This window comes from Ursus americanus, chromosome 11 (genome assembly GCF_024610735.1).
Source record: "Ursus americanus isolate L20-20 chromosome 11, mUrsAme1.1.p, whole genome shotgun sequence".
Taxonomy (NCBI): domain Eukaryota; kingdom Metazoa; phylum Chordata; class Mammalia; order Carnivora; family Ursidae; genus Ursus; species Ursus americanus.
In genome coordinates this window covers 3,502,997-3,519,994 of record NC_142137.1, presented here as the reverse complement: position 1 = coordinate 3,519,994, position 16,998 = coordinate 3,502,997, and positions in this window count along the sequence as shown.

Sequence of the window (16,998 nt, the reverse complement as noted above, 5' to 3'; positions counted from 1 at the left end):
GGCCCATGCTCCCGCTCGACAGAGGCCTCACCTCGACCCACCACTCCATTTGCCGCACAGCTGTCGGATTGAACCTGCCGGCGTCCTGGGGGCTAACCCTAACCATAGGTCAGCCCCCGACGAGCCCCTCCCAAGGGGCCTGGCGGCGCAATGAGGTGGATTGGGGACCCCGAGCCCAGCGCCAGATTCACCTACCGCCCCGCCATCACTCAGGCCTCTAGGGGCGCTTCAGTTCATTCAGGGTGGGAGAACTGGCAGGGCCCTCCGTTTCCCCTGCGGCCTTCGAAGGCCCCCTGCGCAAAATGTTGGCTCCCACGCTCCTGCTCCCCAGGGTCCTCACCTTGGCCTGCTCCTCTGCTTGATTCAGAGCTGGTGGATAGTGCCTCCCGGGCTCCCGGGGGCTAACCGAAACCCTAGGTCGGCCCCGTGGGGCAGATCCCAAGGGGCCTGGCTCTGCAATGCTTGGGATTGGAGACTCAGAACCCCAGAGCCAGACTCACCCTGCTGCACTGTCGCCACCCAGGTCGCTGCGGGCGCCGCCGGTGATTCAGGGTGAAAGAAGTGGCAGGGCCTCCCGAGCCCCCTGTGACCTTCAAAGGCCCCCCACGCCAAACCGCTGGTGCCCACGCTCCCGCTCCCCAGCTCCCTCACCTCGGACCGCCCCTCCGCCCATCGCACAGGCGGCAGATCGGGCCTGCCGGCCTCCTGGGTGCCAACCCTAACCCTAGGACGGCCCCTGAGGGTCCCTTCCTAAGGGGCCTGGCACCGCAAAGCCGGGCATTGGGGACCCCCGAGACCCAGCTCCGGATGCACCCTACTGCCCCGCAACACACGTGCCACTAGGGTCGCCACCATTCATTCAGTGTTGGAGAACTGGCAGGGCCCTCCTAAATCCCTCTGACCTTTGAAGGTGCCCCAAACCAAAACGCTTCGGCCCAGACACATGTTCACCAGCACCCTCACCTCGGCCCACCACTCTGCTCACCGCACATGTGGTGTATCAAGCCTGCCGTCCTCCTGGGGACTAACCCTAACTGTAGGTCGGACCCCGAGAGGCCCTTCCAGAGTGGCCTGGCACCACAACGCTGGGGATAGGGACACCAAGGAATAGTGCCGGACTCACCATGCTGCCCTTCAGCCACCCGAGCCGCTAGGGCCCCCCGGTCATTCAGAGCGAGAGAATGGGCATGGCACTCCAAGCCCCCGGCGACTATCGAAGGCCCCCCCACAGCAAAATGCTTGGGCCAATGCTCCCGCTCACCAGCGCCTTCACCGTGGCCCGATCCTCCGCTCGCCTCACAGTCGGCTGATAGGGCGTGCCGACCTCCTGGGGGCCATCCCTAACCGTAGGTTGGCCCCGGAAGGGCCACTCGCAAGGGGCCTGGAGTTGCAAAGCCGGGGATTGGGGACCCCCAAGCCCCAGCGCCGGATGCACCCTGCCGCCCCGCCTCACACAGGCCGCTAGGGGCGCCGCCATTCATTCAGTGTGGGAGAACTGCCAGGGCCCTCCGAACCCACGCCGACCTTCGAAGGTGCCCCGAAACAAAACGCTTGGGCCCAGGCTCATGTTCACCAGCACCCTCACCTCGGCCCAACTCGCCGCTCGACGCACAGGTGGTGTATCGGGACTGCCGGGCTTCTGGGGACTAAACCGAACTGTAGGTCGGCCCCCGAGAGGCCCTTCCCAAGTGGCCTGGCACCGCAACGCTGAGGATGGGGACCCCGAGGAAATGTGCCGGAATCACCCTGCTGCCCTTCAGCCACCCGAGCCGCTAGGGTCCCGCCGGTCATTCAGAGCGGGAGAACAGGCATGGCACACTGAGTCCCCGGCGACTTTCGAAGGACCCCCGCAGCAAAATGCTTGGGCCAATGCTCCCACTAACCAGCGCCTTCACCTCGGCCTACTCCTCCGCTCGCCTCACAGTCGGCTGATAGGGCGTGCCGGCCTCCTGGGGGCTATCCCTAACCCTAGGTCAGCCCTCGAGGGGCCTTTCCCAAGGGCCCTGGCGACTCAACGCTGGGGATGGGGACCCCGAGCCCAAGTACCGGACTCACCCTGCTGCCCTTCAGCCACCCGAGCCGCTAGGGGCCCCGCTGGTCATTCAGAGCGGGAGAACGGGCAGGTCCCTCCGAGGCCCCGCCGACCTTCGAATGTCCCCCGCACTAAAAAGCATGGGCTCATGCTCAGTCTCGCCAGTGCCCTCACCTCGTCCCAACGCTCTGCGAGCCGCACAGCTGCTGGTAGGGTCCACCGGCCTCCTGGGGGCTATCCATAAACCTAGATCGATCCCCAAAGGTCCACTCCCAAGGGGCTTGGCGCAGCAATGCCGGGGATTGGGGACACCGAAGCTCAGCACCTGACTCACCCTGCTGCCCAGCCGCCACCCGGGGGCTTGGGGTGTTACTGATCATTCAGGGCAGGAGAACAGGCAGGGCCCTCCGAGACACAGCGAACTTCGAAGGCCCCCCTACGCATAAACGGCAGACCCACCCTCCCACTCACCAGCGCCCTCACCTCCATCCGCCAATGCACTCTCCACACAGCTGGCGAATAGGGCCTGCCGGCCTCCTGGGAGCTAAAACTTACCCTAGGTTGCCCCGGACAGGCCTCTCCCAAGGGGCCTGGCGCCGCATCGCTGGGGATTGGGGACCCCCAAGCCCTAGCGCCAGATGCACCCTGTTGCCCCTCCCCACTCGGGCCGCTAGGGGCGCCGCTGTTCATTCAGGGTGGGAGAAGGGGCAGGGCCCTCCGAACCGGCGCCTATGCTCCAAGGCACCCTGAATCAAAATGCTTGGGCCCACGCTCACGTTCACCAGCACCCTCAACGGGGCCCGCAACTCCGCTCCTCGCACAGCCAGCGACTCGGGCCTGCCGACCTCTGGGGCACTAACCCTAACCCTAGGACAGCCCCTGTGGATCCCTTCCTAAGGAGCCTGGCGCCCCAAGGCCAGGGATTGCGGACCCCCAGGCCCCAGCGCCGGACGCACGCTGCCGCCCGGCCCCACACAGGCCGCTAGGGGCGCCGCCATTCATTCAGGTTGGGAGAAAGGGCAGGGCCCTCCGAACCCCCGCCGACCTTCGAAGGTGCCCCGAACCAAAATCCTTGGGCCCTGGCTCACGTTCACCAGCACCCTCACCTTGGCCCAACTCTCTGCTCGATGCACAGGGGGTGTATTGGGCCTGCTGGGCTGCTGGGGGCTAACCCTAACCATAGGTCGGCCCCCGAGGGGCCCTTCCCAAGTGCCTGGCGACGCAAAGCTGGGGATGGGGACCCCGTGCCCAACTGCCGGACTCACCCTGCTGCCCTTCAGCCACCCAATCCACTAGGGGACCACCGGACAATCAGGACAGGAGAACGGGCAGGGACCTCCGAGCCCCAGCTGACCTTCGAAGGCCCCCCACGCAAAAACGTTGGCTCCCATGCTCCTGCTCCCACCGCCCTCACCTCAGCCCGCCCCTCCGCTTGATTCAGAGCCGGTGGATAGGGCCTGCCAAGCTCCTGGGGCTAACCAAAACCCTAGGTCGGCCCCGTGGGGCACATCCCAAGGGGCCTGGCTCTGCAACGCTGGGGATTGGTGACTCAGAGCCCCAGAACCCTACTCACCCTGCCGCACTGTCCCCACCCGGGCCGCTAGGGGCGCCACCGGTCATTCAGGGCAGGAGAAAGGACAGGGCCCTGGAGAAACCGGCGACATCTGAAGCCTCCCGCCAAAATGCAGGGGCCCAGGCTCCAGCTCGCCAGAGCCTTTACCTCGGCCCGAGCACCTCTCGCCGCCCAGCCAGAGAATTGGGCCTGCCGCCTCCTGGGTGCTAACTCTAACCCTAGGTCGGCCCCCTACGAGCACCTCCCAAGGGGCCTGGCCCCGCAACGCTGGTGATTGGAGATCCCTGAGCCGCAGCGTGGTACTCCCCCTGCCGCCCCACCGCCAATGGAGCTGCTAAGGGCGCCACTACTTATTCAGGGCAGGAGAACGGGCAGGGCCCTTCGAGCCATGGCAACATTTGAAGGCCAAGGGACTGCCGGCCTCCTGGGAGCTAACCCTAACCATAGGTCGGCCCCCGAGGGGCCCTTCCCAAGGGGACTGGCATCACAACACTGGGGATTGGGGACCCCCAAGACTCAGTGACTGATGCAAACTGGCGCCCCACCACACACGGGCCGCTAGGGGCGCCGCCATTCATTCAGGGTGGGAGAACTGCCAGGGCCCTCCGAACCGCCCCCCGACCTTCGAAGGCGCCCTGAACTGAAACGCTTGGGCCCAGGCTCATGTTCACCAGCACCCTCACCTCGGCCCAACTCTCCGCTCGACGCACAGGTGGTGTACCGGGCCTGCCGGCCTCCTGGGGACTAACCCTAACTGTAGGTCGGCCCCCCGAGGGGCCCTTCCCAAGTGGCCTGACGCCGCAATGCCGGGGATGGGGACCCCGACCCCAAGTGCCAGACTCACCCTGCTGCCCTTCAGCCACCCGAGCCGCTAGGGGCCCCGCCGGTCATTCAGAGCGGGAGAACAGGCAGGTCCCCCCGAGGCCCCGCCGACCGTCGAAGGCCCCCCGCACTAAAAAGCTTGGGCTCATGCTCAGTCTCGCCAGTGCCCTCAACTCGTCCCAACCCTCCGCGTGCCGCACAGACGCTGATTGGGTCCACCGGCCTCCTGGGGGCTAACCATAACCCTAGATCGATCCCCAAAGGTCCATTCCCAAGGGGCTTGGCGCAGCAACGCCGGGGATTGGGGACCCCGAACCTCAGCACCTGACTCACCCTGCCGCCCAGCCGCCACCCGGGGGCTTGGGGAGATGCCGATCGATCAGGGCGGGAGAACAGGCAGGGCCCTCGGAGACACGGTGACCTTCGAAGGCCCCCCAGCGCAAAAACGGCAGACCCACCCTCCCACTCACCAGCGCCCTCACCTCCGTCCGCCAATGCACTCTCCACACAGCTGGCGAATAGGGCCTGCCGGCCTCCTGGGGGCTAAACCTAACCCTAGGTTGCCCCCGAGGGGCCTCTCCCAAGGGGCCTGGTGCCGCATCGCCGGGGATTGGGGACCCCCAAGCCCCAGCGTCGGATGCACCCTGTTGCCCCTCCCCACTCGGGCCGCTAGGGGCGCCGCCGTTCATTCAGGGTGGGAGAAGGGGCAGGGCCCTCCGAACCGGCGCCTATGCTCCAAGGCACCCTGAATCAAAATGCTTGGGCCCACGCTCACGTTCACCAGCATCCTCAACTCGGCCCGCACCGCCGCTCCTCGCACAGCCGGCGACTCGGGCCTGCCGGCCTCCGGGGCGCTAACCCTAACCCTAGGACAGCCCCTGAGGATCCCTTCCTAAGGAGCCTGGCGCCCCAAGGCCAGGGATTGCGGACCCCCAGGCCCCAGCGCCGGACGCACGCTGCCGCCCGGCCCCACACAGGCCGCTAGGGGCGCCGCCATTCATTCAGGTTGGGAGAACGGGCAGGGCCCTCCGAACCCCCGCCGACCTTCGAAGGTGCCCCGAACCAAAATCCTTGGGCCCTGGCTCACGTTCACCAGCACCCTCACCTTGGCCCAACTCTCCGCTCGATGCACAGGGGGTGTATTGGGCCTGCTGGGCTGCTGGGGGCTAACCCTAACCATAGGTCGGCCCCCGAGGGGCCCTTCCCAAGTGCCTGGCGACGCAAAGCTGGGGATGGGGACCCCGTGCCCAACTGCCGGACTCACCCTGCTGCCCTTCAGCCACCCAATCCACTAGGGGACCACCGGACAATCAGGACAGGAGAACGGGCAGGGACCTCCGAGCCCCAGCTGACCTTCGAAGGCCCCCCACGCAAAAACGTTGGCTCCCATGCTCCTGCTCCCACCGCCCTCACCTCAGCCCGCCCCTCCGCTTGATTCAGAGCCGGTGGATAGGGCCTGCCAAGCTCCTGGGGCTAACCAAAACCCTAGGTCGGCCCCGTGGGGCACATCCCAAGGGGCCTGGCTCTGCAACGCTGGGGTTGGTGACTCAGAGCCCCAGAACCCTACTCACCCTGCTGCACTGTCCCCACCCGGGCCGCTAGGGGCGCCACCGGTCATTCAGGGCGGGAGAAAGGACAGGGCCCTGGAGAAACCGGCGACATTTGAAGCCTCCCGCACCAAAATGCAGGGGCCCACGCTCCCGCTCGCCAGAGCCTTTACCTCGGCCCGCGCACCTCTCGCTGCCCAGCCAGAGGATTGGGCCTGCCGCTTCCTGGGTGCTAACTCTAACCCTAGGTCGGCCCCCTACGAGCCCCTCCCAAGGGGCCTGGCCCCACAACGCTGGGGATTGGGGATCCCGGAGCCGCAGCGCGGGACTCCCCCTGCCGCCCCACCGCCAACAGAGCCGCTAAGGGCGCCGCTAGTTATTCAGGGCAGGAGAACGGGCAGGGCCCTTCGAGCCATGGCAACATTCGAAGGCCCAGGGCCTGCCAGCCTCCTGGGAGCTAACCATAACCATACATCAGCCCCCGAGGGGCCCTACCCAAGGGGCCTGTCATCGCAACGCTGGGGAATGGGGACCCCCAAGACCCAGTGCCGAATGCACCCTGGCGCCCCGCCTCACACGGGGCGCTAGGGGCGCTGCCATTCATTCAGGGTGGGAGAACTGCCAGGGCCTTCCGAACCCCCGCTGACCTTCGAAGGCCCCCCGCACTAAAAAGCTTGGGCTCATGCTCAGTCTCGCCAGTGCCCTCACCTCGTCCCAACCCTCCGCGTGCCACACAGCCGCTGATCGGGTCCACCGGCCACCTGGGGGATAACCATAACCCTAGATCGATCCCCAAAGGTCCACTCCCAAGGGGCTTGGCGCAGCAACGCCGGGGATTGGGGACCCCGAACCTCAGCACCTGACTCACGCTGCCGCCCAGCCTCCACCGAGGGGCTTGGGGTGTTGTAGATCATTCAGGGCTGGAGAACAGGCAGGGCCCTCCCAGAGAGAGCGACCTTCGAAGGCCCCCTGCGCAAAAACGGCAGACCCACCCTCCCACTCACCAGCGCCCTCACCTCCGTCCGCCACTCCACTCTCCACACAGCTGGCGAATAGGGCCTGCCAGCCTTCTAGGGGCTAAACCTAACCCTATGTTGCTCCCGAGGGGCCTCTCCCAAGGGGCCTGGCGCCGCATCGCTGGGGATTGGGGACCCCCCCAAGCCCCAGCGCCGGATGCACCCTTTCACCCTTCCCCACTCGGCCGCTAGGAGCGCTGCTGTTCATTCAGGGTGGGAGAAGGGGCAGGGCCCTCCGAACCCCCGCCTATGATCGAAGGCGCCCCGAATCAAAATGCTTGGGCCCACGCTCACGTTCACCAGCACTCTCAACTCGGTCTGCACCTCCGCTCCTCGCACAGCCGGCGACTCGGGCCTGCCGGCCTCCTGGGCGCTAACCCTAACCCTAGGACGGCCCCTGAGGATCCCTTCCTAAGGGGCCTGGCACTGCAACGCCGGGGATTGCGGACCCCCAAGCCCCAGCGCAGGATGCACGCTGCCGCTCCACCCCACACCTGACTCACCCTGCTGCCCAGCCGCCACCCGGGGCTTGGGGTGCTGCTGTTCATTCAGGGCAGGAGAACGGGCAGGGCCCTCCGAGATATGGTGACCTTCGAAGGCCCCCCGTGCCAAAACGCCCAGGCCCATGCTCCTAATCACCAGCGCCCTCACCCCGGTCTGCCACTTCACTCTCCACACAGGTTACGAATAGGGCCTGCCAGCCTCCTGGGGACTAAATCGAATGCTAGGTTGACCCCCAAGGGGTCCATCCCAGGGGCCTGGCGTCACAACACTGGGGATGGGGACCCCGAGCCGCAGCATGGGACTCACCCTCCCCCCCCACCGCCAACAGAGCCGCTAGGGCGCCGCTGTTTATTTAGGGCAGGAGAAGGGGCAAGGCCCTCCAAGCCATGGCAACATTCCGGTACCCAGCGCGCCAAAACGCTGGGGCTCAAGCTCTCGCTCACCATCGCCCTCAACTCAGCCCATACCTCCGCTCCTTGCACAGCTGGCGGATCGGGCCTGCCGGCCTCCTGGGCGCTAACCCTAACCCTAGGATGGCCCCTGTGGTTCCCTTCCTAAGGGGCCTGGCGCTGCAACGCCGGGGATTGGGGACCCCCAAGCCCAAGCACCAGATGCACCCTGCCGCCCCGCCCCACACGGGCCGCTAGGGTCACCGCCATTCATTCAGGGAAGGAGAAATGGCAGGGCCCTCCGAACCCCCGCTGACCTTCAAAGGCCCCCCGCACTAAAACGCTTGGGGTCATGCTCAGGCTCGCCAGCACCCTCAACTCGGGGCAACCCTCCGCTTGCTGCACAGCCGCTGATCGGGTCCACTGGCCTTCTGGGGGCTAAACGCAACCCTAGAATGGCCCCCGAGCGGCCCTTCCCAATGGGCCTGGCGACACAACGCCGGGGATTGGGGACCCCTAAGCCCCAGCGCCGGACTCACCTTGCCGCCCAGCTGCCACCCAGGGTCTTGGGGTGCTGCCATTATTCAGGGAGGGAGAAAGGCCAGGGCCCTCCGAGACACGGTGACCTTCAAAGGCCCCCGGCGTCAAAACGCCCAGGCCCACGATCCCACTCACCAGCGCCCTCAACTCAGTCCGCCACTCCGCTATCCACACAGCTGGTGAATAGGGCCTGCCTGCCTCCTAGGGGCTAAACCTAACCCTAGGTTGGCACCCGAGGGGCCGCTCCCAAGGGGCCTGGCGCCGCAACGCTGGGGATTGGAGATACCAGAGCCAAAGGGCCTGACTCACCCTGCGCCCCGCCGCCACCAGGGCAGCTAGGTGCGCTGCCGGTCATTCAGGGAGGAGAATGGGTAGGGCCCGCCGAGTCCCCGAAGACATTCGAAGGCCCCCCGTGCCAAAATGCTTGGGCCCACGCTCCCGCTCCACAGAGACCTCACCTCGACACACTACACCTTTCTCCGCACAGCTGGCGGATTGAGCCTCCTGGCGTCCTGGGGTCTGACCCTAACCCTAGGTCAGCCCCCGAGGGCACCCTCCCAAGGGGCCTGGTGCAGCAACTCGGTGGATTGGAGACCCCCGAGCCCCAGCGCCGGACTCACCTGCCGCCCTGCCGCTACCCGGGCCGCTAGGGGCGCCACGGGTCATTCAGTTGGGAGAACTGGCAAGGCCTTCCATTCCCCTGCGACCTTCGAAGGCCCCCCGCTCAAAAAAGTTGGCTCCCAAGCTCCTGCTCCCCAGCGCCCTCACCTCGGCCCGCCCCTCCGCTTGCTGGAGCCAGTGGATAGTGCCTGCCAGGCTCCTGGGGGCTAACCGAAACCCTAGGTCGACCCCGTGGGGCACATCCCAAGGGGCCTGGCTCTGCAACGCTTGGGATTGGTGACTCAGAGCCCCAGAGCCAGACTCACCCTGCCACACTGTCGCCACCCGGGCCGCTAGGGGCGCTGCCGGTCATTTAGGGTGGTAGAACGGTCAGGGCCCTGGAGAAACCTGCCACATTTGAAGCCTCCTGCGCCAAAATGCAGGGGCCCACGCTCCCGCTTCCCAGCGCCTTTACCTCGGCCTTCCCACCTCTCGCTGCCCAGCCAGAGGATTGGGCCTGCTGGCCTCCTGGGGGCTAACTCTAACCCTAGGTCAGCCCAGGAGGAGCCCCTTCCAAGGGGCCTGGCTCCACAACGCTGGGGATTGGGGATCCCGGAGCCACAGTGCGGGACTCACCCTGCCACCCCACCACCAACGGATATGCTAGGGTCGCAGCTGCTTATTCAGGGCAAGAGAATGGGCAGGGCACTATGAGCCATGGCAACATTCGAAGGCCAAGGGTACCAAAGTGCTGGGGACCAAGCTCCCACTTGCCATCGCCCAAAACTCAGCCCGCAATACCGCTCCTCACACAGCCAGCAGATCGGGCCTGCCAGCCTCCTGGGGGCCAACCCTAACCCTAGGTTGGCCCCCGAGGGGAACCTCCCAAGGGGCCTGGTGCAGCAACGCCAGGGATTGGGGACCCACGAGCCCCAGTGCCGTACTCACCATGCCACCCCGCCACCCACCAGGCCACTAGGGGCGCCGCTGGCCATTCAGGGAGGGAGAACCCGCAGGGCCCTCCAAACCCCAGCGACCTTCCAAGGCCCCCCGTGACAAAATGCTTGGGCCCACGCTCCAGCTCGGTGGCGCCCTCACCTCGGCCTGGCCCTCCGCTACCGCACAGCTGGCGGATCATGCTTGCCAGACTCCTGGGTGCTAACACTAACCCTAGGACGGCCCCAGAGGGGCCCCTCCCAAGGGGCCTTGCACTGCAACACATAGCATTGGAGACCCCCAAACCGCAGTGCCAGACTCACACTGCCAACTCACCACCACGCGGGCCGCTCGGGGTGCCGCCGGTCATTCAGGGCAGGAGAACGGACATGCTCTCCGAGTCTCTAGCGACATTCAAAGGCCCCATGCGCCAAAACGCTGGATACCATAATCCCGCTCGCCAGCGCACTCACCTCGGTCCCCTCGTCTGCTTGCTGCACAGCCAGCGCATCAGTCCTGCTGGCATACTGGGGTCTAACCCTAACCCTAACCCCTAACCTTAAACCCTAAACCTTAACCCCTAATCCTAACCCTAACCCTAACCCTAACCCTACCCTAAACCTAACCCTAAACCCTAATCCTTAAAACTAAACCCTAAGATTAACACTAAACCCTAACCCCTAACCCCTAACCCTAATCCCGAAACCCTAAACACTAAACCCTAACCCCAAACACTAACCCTAAACCCTAACCCTACCCGGACCCCTACCATACCACTAATCCTACCCCTAACCCTACCCCTTCAGCTAACCCTACCCCTAACCCGTAACCTATCCCTAAACCTAACCCTAACCTGTACCCTAACCCGTACTCTAACCGTAACTCTAACCCGTACCCTAACCCTAACCCTAACATGTACCCTAACCCTAGCCGAAACCCTAACATGTACTCTAACCCGTACCCTAACCCGTACCGTAACCCTAACCATAAACTGTACCTTAACCCGTAACTTAAACCGTACCCTAAACCTAACCGTAGCCCTAACAAGTACCCTAACCCGTACTATAACCTTAACCCTAAACCCTAAACCCTGACCCTAACCCATACCATAACTCATACCATAACCCGTACCCTAACCCAACCCGTAACCTAACCCTAACCCGTACCCTAACTGTAATCCTAAACCCTAAACCGTAACCCGTACCCTAACCCTAACCAGTATCCTTCCCTTAACGTTAACCCATACCCTAACCCGTACACTAACCCATACCATAACCCGTACCCTATCCCAAACCCGGACCATAACCCATACCCTAACCCATACCTAACCCTAACCTGTACCCTAACCCGTACCCTAACCCTAACCCATACCCTAAACGTAACCCATACTCCAACCCTAACCCCACCCTAACCCCAAACCCTAAACCCTAACCCGTACCCTAAACCCTTATCTGTACCCTAACGCATAACCTCTAACCTGTAACCCCTAAACCCAACCCTAACCCGTACCCTCTCCTTCCCCTAACTCTAACCCCTACCCTCACCCATACCCTAACCGTAACCCATACCCTAACCTTAACCCATACCCTAATCTGTACCCTAACCCCCGGGGTTGGGTACACCTGAGCCCCACCACGGGACTCAGCCTGCCACCCCTCAGGAAACCATGCCCCTTGCGGCGCCACTGAGCATCCCATGCAGGAGAACTGGTAGGACGCCCCTGAGCCCCCAGCGATCCTCGGCGGCCCCCTACACCCCAACCCTGAGGCCCACGCTCATCCTGCCCCACGCCTTCCCTTCAGCTTGCCACCGAGCTCATCGCAGAGCCGGCAGATCAGGCCTGCTGGGTTCCTGGGGCCTAGACCTGACCCTAGGTCGGCTGGGTAGGGCCCCTCCCCTGGGGCCCGGTGCCGCAGCCCCAGGGACTGGGGACACCTGAGCCCCACTGCAGGACAAAGCCTGCCAGCCTGCAGGAAACTGTGCCCCTTGGGAGGCTGTAGAGCATTCAGGGCGGGAGAACCAGGAGGGCCCCCAGAGCCCCCGGTGAACTTCAGTGATCCCTAAACACAACCTTGAAGCCCATGCTCACCCCATCCTGCACCCTCACCTCAGCCCGCGGCGGAGCTCGCCACATAGTGGGCAGATCTGGCCTGCGAGGTTCCTGGGCCCCAACCCTAACCCTAGTTCATCTGTGGAGGGGCCCCTCCCCAGGAGCCTGGAGTTGCAGCCACGGGGATTCGGGACACCTGAGCCCCACAGCAGGACTCAGTCTGCCACCCCGCAGGAAACCGTGCGCCTTGGGAGGCCATAGAGCATTCAGGGCGGGAGAACCAGGAGGGCACTCCTGAGCCACCAGCGACCTTCGGCGGCCTCCCACACCCCAACCCTGAGGCCCACGCTCACCCTCCCCACACCCTCACCTCAGCCCGTGTAGCTAGCCATACAGCCAGCAGATCGGGCCTGCGGGGCTCCTGGGGCCTAAACCTAGCCCTAGGTCGGCCGTGGGTGTGGGGGTCTCCCCAGGAGCCTTACACCGCAGGCCCGGGGAATTGGGATACCTATACCCCACCGGGGGCTCAGCTTGCCACCCGACAGGAAACATTGCCCCTTGGGGCTCTACGGAGCCTACAGGGCACAAGAACTTGGGGAGGCCCTCGGAGCCCGGCCCCACATTTGGCAGCCCTCCGTGCCCCAACCCTGAGGCCCATGCTCACCCACCCCCATGGCCTCCTCTCAGCCCTCCACAAAGCTCACCGCACAACCTGCAGATTGTCCCTGCCGGGCTCCTGGACCCTAACCCTTACCCTAGGTTGGGCAGAGAGGGGCCCCTCCCCAGGATCCTGGCACCACACTCCAGGGGATTGGGGACGCCCAAGCCCCACCGTAGGACTCAGCCTACAGCCCACAGTAAACTGTACCATTTTGGTGCACAGAGAGCATTCAGGGCAAGAAAATTGGGGCAACCCCTGAGAGCCCTTTCTGGTGAACCCTGACCTTTGTGGGCCCTTCCGGATGAAACCCCAAGGCTCACACTCACCCACGCTTGTGCCCTCATCTCTACAGGAGGGAAGACAGTAACTTCTTGGCATGGACCATACCAACGTTTTTCTAGACTGTGTCCTGAGGCAAAGGAAATGAAAGCAAAAATAAATTATTGGGAATACAGCAAAATAAAAAGTTTCCACATGGCAGAAGAACAATGAAAACATAAAAATAATAAGACAACTTACTCAAAGGGAGAAGATATTTGCAAAGATCATATGCAATAAAGGGATAGTGTCCAAAACATATACAACTGATACTACTCGACCCCCCAAAAAACAAATAATCCAGTTAAAAAATAGGCAGAAGACATGGACAGACATTTCTCCAAAGAAGAAATACAAATGGCCAACAGTCCCGTGAAAAGATGTTCACCATCACCCATCATCAGGAATATGTAAATCCAAAGGACAATGAAGTAATACCTCAAACCTGTCAGAATGGCTAACATCAAAAGCACAACAAAGAGCAGGTGTTGGGAGGATGTGGATAAAGGGGAATCCTCGCGAACTGTGGGTGGGAATGCAAACTGTGGTGGCCACCGTGAAAAACAGTATGAAGGTTCCTCAAAAAATTAAATATAGAACTACCCTATGATCCAACAATCACACTACTCCTATTTACCCAAAGAATAGGAAAACAGTAACTTAAAAGGATACGTGCACCCCTATGTTTCTTGCACCATTATTTACAATATCACAATATGGAAGCAACCAAAGTGACTGTAGAAAAATTGACAAATGAGATGATAGATGTGTATATTCACACACACACACACACACACACACACACACAGACACACACAATGGAATATTACTCGGCTTGAAAAAGAATGAAACCTTGCCATTTGCAGACACATGGATGGAGCTAGAGAGTATTATCCTAACTAAAATCAGTCAGTCAGAGAAAGACAAATCCCATACGATGTCACTCTAATGGGGAATTTAAGAAACAAACAAAAATGAATAACTAAAAGTGAAAAAGGAGACACACCAAAATACAAACTCTTAACAATAGAGAACAAACGGATGGTTACCAGAGAGGAGGTGGATAGAGGGATGAGTGAAATAGATGAAGGGGATTAAGAGGACGCTTTTCTTGATGACCACTGAGTAATATATAGAAATACTGAATCACTCTATTGTACACCTTAAACGAATGTAACACTGTATTTTAGCTCTACTGGAATTAAAATAAATTTTTTAAAAAGATTTCTCTTTCAGGAACCTCTTTGAAAAAGCTTTTCCTGTGCAATGTGCATAAGCCCTACTTGGGAGGATTCACTCTACAATAATTATTCACTCCATGCCTCAAATTCAGATTTCACTGAGCTCTTACCGTGGATCCCAGCCCACGGGAGCCATGGTCCTTTTCAGTCCAGGCACAGCACCTATGCATTCAAGATTGGAAGTAGAGACACATGTCACTTCACAGTCCAGAAAGCTATTATTGTTTCTGTTTCAGTGAGAGAGAGTCACAGACTTTGGGACAGGTTTCAGAGCAGGTTTATTATGGATCCTGGATCTCTACTTCAATGTTCATTGCCTGGATCCATTTGGCTAATAGATTCCCTGTGGATGGGCGTGCTTCCAAGCACATACATGGAAGATGCAAAGGTGGGTGGGCTTGGTGCGGGACAGGAAGAAGACCAAAAACAGACAAGGGTCCTACCCCTCCCCTGATCCAGGAACTGCTACGGGAGAGGGTACGGGAGGTAGAATCCATGCGAAACTCCAAGGTCACCAGCTGAACACATGAGGCACAGGTCAAAGGATCTGGAGATGCAGGGGTTGAAGGCTGCTCTGAGCTACCTCTGGGAGGAAGGGAGGGAAGGAATGAGAAGGAGACACTGCCTGCCCCTGGCCCATGCCAGCTGCCCACCGCTCCAACACGCATCAGTCTATGAGCTGACACAGCATGGGCTCAGGATGGGCTGTCCTCAGTGGGACAGCTGGCCCCAGGGCTCAGAGACATGCTGAGGGAGATGAGAGGGAAAGCTGCCCCACCCAGGTTATCCCCTCCTTGAGCAGACAGCCCTTCAGAACTGCTAAAAAAAAAACCACTAACGGGGTTGAAAGACATGCCATAGATGAACTAAGGCATAGAGATATGTAAAATAACATTCATTTTTAAGTTCAGAGCTGTCGTCTCAGGAATTGGGAGAGTTTCCCTGAAGAAGACTGAGGGGAGGGCAGGCCATGCTGAAAAGGGAGACATGGCTCTCCTGACTGGGAAACTGCAGCCCTCTTTCAGGGCAGGGCATCAACCTCGCATCACACGAGATCCATGGAAGTGTTCCATCAGGGCCAGATGTTTGTCTCGAGAAGGCTACCCTGGCATCGGACTGCACAGGGCACCAGGGACGAGGGCCAGATGGAGGACGGACAATACCCCGGAGGCCATGGCGCAAGAGCAGAGGCACATGACCTTGAAGATGATGATGAAAAGCAGGAGGTGACAGCATGGAGCCAGCCTGAAAGTACCATCGGAGCAGTGCCCACAGCTACACTGACTGGGTGCCTTCTGTGCCAGGTGTGGCTGACTTCAGTCGGTTCCAGACTAGTCCTGACCACAACTCTAGGAAGTGTGCACCACCTCCGGCCTCCTCTCCCCTTGCAGCTGCTAGGAATCATGATCACAGACCCTGGTCAGCTTTCGTGGAAACCAAGCAGTGGCTCCCCCACACGCTGCACCTCTGGTGGTGGTCCAGTGCGACCCTCGTGCCTCACCAGACACTGATGCCTACCTGTCTCCATACAAATCCACAGACAGGAGGGTGTCCCTGAATTCCACAGCACCTGATGAGACAGATCCACAGAACCCAACACCGGTGGGTCATTCGGGACCTCACCTATGGTCATGGAGCTCACCATAAACTATTTCTGTCACTTCCCACAGAAAGCCTGTTTCTGATCCCCCACAATACCATACATCCTGGTTGCTGACCTGGGGTCATGCCATAAACCCACATGGCACCTTTCTTTTAGAGAAGTCTATGCCTACACCTCCTAGAAAATATTTCTAATGAAGTACAAGTCCATCAGGACTATGGTGTGAACAGTAGCACACAGCCTGCATGGTAGTAGTCAGTAATTCTAACAAGGGTTAACCCCAACCCCCGTCTCACAAAACCATCCTCCATCCCCACTGAATTCATGGTCTGCCCTCAGAAAACCCTACAGGAAACAAACTTTCATCTGAATGCTCTCTTCACCTTCTGCTTCAAATGTTGTCCAACCACAATGATAGGAAACTAGACATCAGTCTCAAGAAAAAAATGGGACAGTCAAAAACAGGTGGAGATTGGGGGGCCTGGGTGGCTCAGTCGTTAAGGATCTGCTTTCAGCTCAGGTCGTGCTTCCAGGATCCTGGGATCTAGCCCCGAATCAGGCTCCTTGCTCATTGGGAAGCCCGCTTCTCCCTCTCCCACCCCCCTGCTTGCGTTCCCTCTCTCGCTGTCTCACTCTCTGTCAGATACTCAAATAATCTTAAAAAAATATGTGGAGACTTAACAACATGCTACTGAACAACCAAAGTCAAAGAAGAAATCAAAAAAATTTTAGAAGTACCTTGACACTGATGCAAAAGAAAACCTACAAAAACTTATGGGATGCAGCAAAAGTAGCTTTATGGGGGACATTCATAGAAATTCAAGTCTTCATCAATCCATGAGAATGCTCTCCAATAAACAACCTGATTTATATGGTAAAGAAGTAGAAAAAAAACAACAAACAAAGCCCCAAATTAGTAGAAATAAGGAAATAACAAAAAGGAATGCATAAAGAAATCCAATGGAGACTAAAAAGACAAAAAAATAAACAATGAAAATGAAAGCTGCCTTTTTGGAAAGATAAACAAAACTGACAAACTTAGCTAGACTCACCAAGAAAGACAGAGGACTCGAATACAATCAGGAAAATAAGATACTGGATTCCTGTCTCATATCAAAATCAAAAGAACTCTTCAACCTTGTACACAACAACTTCTTGCAAGCCAC